This window comes from Nicotiana sylvestris, chromosome 12 (genome assembly GCF_000393655.2).
Source record: "Nicotiana sylvestris chromosome 12, ASM39365v2, whole genome shotgun sequence".
In the NCBI taxonomy this organism is placed as follows: domain Eukaryota; kingdom Viridiplantae; phylum Streptophyta; class Magnoliopsida; order Solanales; family Solanaceae; genus Nicotiana; species Nicotiana sylvestris.
Genome location: NC_091068.1, coordinates 8,856,855 through 8,862,854, shown reverse-complemented (window position 1 = coordinate 8,862,854; position 6,000 = coordinate 8,856,855).

Here is a 6,000-nt window from a genome sequence, read left to right as displayed (position 1 = left end):
GCAAACATTGAAGGTATATCGAGGCTCGAAGCGCCATCGCCACTAAGGTATGACCATCTACCTTTTTGTTTATATCTTACACTAACTTTTGTGCAGATGTCCGATTAGAACAGTCGAAGCGCTGCCCAGCTCGAAGACCTTAAGGTTTAAAAGCGTACGTTGCACTCTTTTCCTTCAATCGGGTTTTATCCCAAGAAGGGTTTTACCAACAAGGTTTTAAATGAGGCAACATCTATATGCTACCTAAGGAGAACCTAATAAGTATTCAAGGCTTCTCTTCAATCAACCTTAAACACTAAGGGGCATCCCCCGGGAAGATCTCCTTCTCGGAGAAGTCAAGATAAGCCAAAAAGGGTCTCAATAGAAAAATGATGTACTGGGCCAAATGCTCGAATGAACCATGTTTGCATAGAATAATTAAGCCCTTGACGGCAAAAACGTATATACTTGTGCCAAGTAAGTAAAGAATATTTCTTCCTCCATCAAAACGCTTTACGCTTCAAAGAAGTCTGATGATTTCGCAAGAAATAGCTCCAAAGCCAAAAATTTCCCGAACACTCGAGGACTGGCGTCAGGAACTCAACCTCCGAGTCAGAAAACTTCGAACTCATAAGCCCTCAATAAGGCAACACCAAGTTTATAAAAAATGGCTCCAGAGCCGAAAAGCACTCGATGTCTCGGGGACTGTCGCCTATTGTCACCCCATTGATTTGAAAAGTTGAGGCTATAAGACCCCATGCGGGCAACCCCAAACTCATAAGGCCTTCATAAGAAAATACCAAATCTATAAGACCTCAAGCAAGGCATGAATCATACTTGTACCAAGTAACCAAATATGTTAGACCTCAAGCAAGGCATGAATCATACTTGAAGTAACTAAGTCTGTAAGACCTCAAGTAAGGCATGTCAAAATTTATAAGACCTTACAAAAGGCATAATCCCGATCTTAAAGTTAAGGCTATATATTCGAATTTGTAAGACCCCTAAAAATGCATACCTTCGATATAGACGCCGAAACTACTTCACTCGGGGACTGAAAGGCTCCGGACAAACACAATGACTACGGTCACAAGGCTGTGCCAGCCAAACTAACGCGACTCAGGGATGCCCGACTGTCGTTATAAAATTACAGACCTTCAATTACTTCGAAAAGAACCAGTTAATCAGGCTACCCTTGGCATAAGCAAAAGAGCCTCGATCATATCAGCTCCAAATAACAGGCTTCGAAATGATTCAGCCATTGAGCGAAACCTCCCGAGGTGCTCAATTATCGTTACCTAATAGCTCACAACCGAGGTTCTTATCGAACCGTCGAAGAGTCGAGCGAACACAAATACTTCAAAAAGTCTTTATCAAGGGAAAATAAACCCTACATAAGAGTTTGTACCGACCCAATGCGTAAGAACCATTGTCGCCAGCTTAAAATAAAAGGTAGTACCGACCCAATATGTAAGAGCCACTATCGTCAGCCTATACTAAGAGGTCGTACCGACCCAATGCGTAAGAGCCTAAAGGCCAGCTTAAAAACTTAAGGGCCAATGAGCTCGAGTCAAAATCTGACTCAGAGATTGAGCCCTAAATAGTTAACTAAAAATACCTAATGGCAAATGCGTAAGAGCTACTACCACCAGCCTACACTAAGAGGTCGTACCGACCCGATGCATAAGAGCCACTTTCTCTAGCCTATATTAAGAGGTCGTACCGACCCAACACATGAGAGCCTACGAGCCGCCCCAACAGGGCTCTGGGCCGAATTACAAATCGAAAGGTTTCTTTATATATACACATGAATGAAACAATGTGAGGCCATATTTACAATGTTCTCTAAGAAAATTGTACAAAGAATCAAATAGAAAAAAGCCTAGTCTATTTTCCAATCGGGGACTGCAGCCCCATCGGCCTCTTCTCCACTATCTTCGCATCAGACAAGAGGAATTTGGCGGCATATTCATCCGCCCTGGCCTGCGCTATCTCTTCCGAAAGATCGAAGCCCCTAGCGTGAATCTCTTCGAGGGTTTCCCTCTGACATTTGCACCGGGCATATTCGTTACTTCTTGATAGGTTTTCAATGTCTTTGACTTATGTTTTGATGATCTAACAAACTTTGTCAAGAACCAAATAGGGAACCTGACATACTTAGGCTACACTACAAGATTAATGGATTCCAACTCAATGTGAACTGCTATAGCTTCAGGGGATAGATAACCAAACAAGGACCTGATACCCTTGTTGTTCCCTCATAGCAGTACAAAGTCAATGGGACACAACTGGAAGCGACGTGACTATCTACACTATTTCTGCCTGCACTGCACTGTTTCCAGTGCCCACTTATTCCTTGACCAACTAAAATGCTTACATCATTTCAAGTGATGTCATAAAGGTGTATCAACAATAAGTTTATATCAAAACATCACTTGAACACTTCTGTTTCTCATTCAAGCCTTTTGCAAAACATAGAAATTAATTCTCACGAGCTTGAAGAACAAAGTTAAACGCTACTACGGACCAGTTCCTAAAGTTAGTATTTTGTTATCCCTAGTTGAGTTGTAACTTTGTGATTGTTCTTATTGTATCTCCTAAATTGCTTAGCCAGAAGCGTTGATTAGGAACCCTCTTGTAAAATCCGTAAACTCTCTGAGTTTATGTTGTGACTAGGTTTAGTCATAAGTTAAAGTCTTTGTAACTAGAGAGTGACAGAGTGGCTTGTGATGAGAGTATTACAAGTTAGTTAAATTCTTTGTAACTAGAGAGTGACAAAGTGGCTTGTGGTGAGAGTACCACAAGTTAGTTGAGTTGAATTCTTTGTAATGCAGCCATTACAAAGTGGCTTGTAATAGGTGTTTATAAGTTAGTTTAGTTGAAAGCCTACAGGTGTAGGTCATGGTTTTTGTCCCCTTGAGTTGGGATTTTTCCACGTAAAAATCCTGTGTCTCATTTACTTACAGCTTTATTAGCATTCTCAGCATAACCTCATAGAGGACCAGATACTCTATTGTTTGGTGGACTCATACAAACTAACACTTCTGCTCTCTCGATCGAAAGCACCTCTTAACTTTGCTCGAACCTCAGCAGCGTCTTTTAAATAAACGGCCACTTTTTTATCGGCCTCAGCCCGAAATTCTTCAGCTTCAGTCCGGGCATCCACAACCTTGGCCTTTATCTCTAAAAGGTCAGACTCGAGCCTTACAATCCTACTCGTCTGAACCGAGCTATTTTCACGGGAGTTTTGGAGCTGCACCTCGAGCGCAGAAACCTTGGCCAGAGCATTCTTCTTGGCTGCAACATGGACATCTGAGCCCTTAGCTCGTTACACTCATTCTTGGCCTGGTGGCTCTCATAGTTCAGGCTTTGATTCGCCTCGTACTGAAGGTGCCTCAATTCTTTTCCCCTTTCATCACAAAGAAGCCTGAGGGATTTCTCCCTATCCTAGGCTTTCCTTAATCGAGCTTCACATCGGAGCCTCCTCAAAGGTCGAGCGTGCACCTGCTGGCTTAGTCTCACCGGCCCCAGTCGAACCGATCTCGGTAGGGGCACGGTCGCTCGAAACCCCACTTGATTTGGGCATCCCCTGGTCTCGAACACCCCTCGAAGTACCTTCGACGAAGGGCGAGGACGGTGGCAGAACACCTGTATCCCTCAAAGTACCTTCGGAGGGAAATGAAGACAGCGGCAAAAGAGGAACCGTTTTTCCAAGGCAAGAAGTTATCTCAGAAAAATCTCCAATGTCTGCGGTAATGGAGTTAGTACACATAAAATAAAGCACATTTCAAAGGAATCAAGCCACGCACCACGTATCGTGATATTTTGCCTCCCATCTACCCTTGGCCAGATCTTACCACTTACGCTCATCGTAAGTCAAACAAGCCGCCAGTTTCTGAGACTAATCCGACAGGTTGGGAACCTCGTATGGCATCCATGGGATTGCTGCAAAAAGAAAAGGAAAGGAAAGCATCTTTACAGAGTCCGCCTTTACCATGGGAAAAAATAATAAGAACACAAGTGTACTGTCACACCTCCTTTTTCCGCCCCCGCGGGGGCGTAGGGAGTTTTTTCCAATTAAAGGACAATCGAAACGGGATTTGTTTGTTTATTTCAGAGTCTCCACTTGGGAGATTTAGGATGTCCCAAGTCACCAATTTTTAATCCCGAATCGAGGAAAAGAATGACTCCATATTACAGTCTGCGTACCAGAAATCCAGATAAGGAATTCTGTTAACCCGGGAGAAGGTGTTAGGCATTCCCGAATTCCGTGGTTCTAGCACGGTCGCTCAACTGTCATATTCGGCTTGATTATCTGATTTTATACAAATATGAACTTATGTGCAAAATTTTACTTTTAACCGTTTTTATCATTTACTGTTATTTTTATCAAGAATTACAACATCGTGGAAACATATCTCGAACCACGTCACAATCAATGTACCCGTGATTATTGACACATCTCGGCTCTGTTGAGATTTTGGATTTGGGTCACATAAATGTACACCCGAGTTAAGGAAAATAAATTATTAAAGGGCGTGCCTAAAGCAACTAGCGTATTGTTATTTTGGGAAGGCCGTAAAATTCGCTAAGCGGCCTGTCCCGAATTCTAAGTATTTTAATATATACATTTAGAGGGCCCCGCAGCTTGTGCATTTTTGTTTGTCGAGGCTCGTCTCCTTCATTATTTAATAAAAAAAAAACTTGCAACGTCATGGAAATGCATCTCAAACCACGTCACAATCAATGTGCCTGTGATTAGAGACACATTTGGACTCCGTTGAGATTGAGATTTGGGTCACATAAATGTGCACCCGAGTTTAAAATGTAACTTAATTAAATCGCGTCTAAAGAGTCTAACGCGTTATTATCTTTGGGGAAGGCAGTGAAATTCACCAAAACAGTCCATCCCAGATTCTAAGTATCGATTATGACCAATTATTGAGGGCCCCGCAATTTGTATTTTTATTTGGAGAGGCTCGTCTAATTTTTATTATATTAAAATAAAAAATAGAAAACTTAAGGCAACCACGATTTTCCACTTTGCGGTGGCCATAGAATTTGCTAAAACGACACACCTCGGATTCTGATTTCAAAGGATTACTTCTACCAAAGGTTTAAGCCCATATTTACACAACTACTAAGAGCATTGCACTAGACTACATCTGTTGAGCAAAATCACGTAAAAATAAATCTATAATCTAACTGCAATGTTCCTTAATAATACAAGCACTAGAAAAAAAACTTAAACAAAACAAAAAAAAAGAAAACTAAGCATAATTATGCATCTTTTGCCAGAATCTCACTCATATGCTCATATTAAAAAAACAAGTGAATAACCACATACATATGAGCAGGGAACAACTAAAAATCTACTGAAGCAAACGAAGAACCGTGAGGCGCCAAATAAAGCCAAATAAACCGTAGCTTCAGGGGCAGCGTTTAGAGATAAGCGCCAAATAAAGCCAAAAAAATCTACTGAAGCCAATACTTTTAGAGATAAGCGCCAAATAAAGCCTCAAACAAATCTGAAAGAAAAACTAACCGCGAGGCAGCGTTGTCCTTGAAACGCGATGAACCGTAGACGAACCTTGACACCTCGGACAACAACCTCGACGTACCGGACCTCGATGAACAAAGACGACCTCAACAGAAATGGAAAGCTCGGACCAAGACTATCAACGACCCGAGATGTGGGCTGCTGCTGATTGTTTTTCAACGCAGCAGACCGATACGAGGAGATGGAGCAGAAGGGGTCGTTGGGATGTGAGGAAGGAGCAGCAATAGCGGGTCACTTGGGCGGTGGTCGATGAAGGAAGTTTGGACAGGAGGTGGGTCGACAATGCAGCAGTGGTTGTTGGGGAAGCTGGACGGGATGGAGGGAGCTGGTGGCGGGGCGTTTGGACAGAAAAGTGAAGCAGTGGTTGTGGGTCGACGATGCAGCAGTGGTTCCGACGAGGAAGCAGCAGCAACTGCTTCTTGATAGCAGCTGAGGAGTGGGGGGTCGTTTGCGGGTTCAGC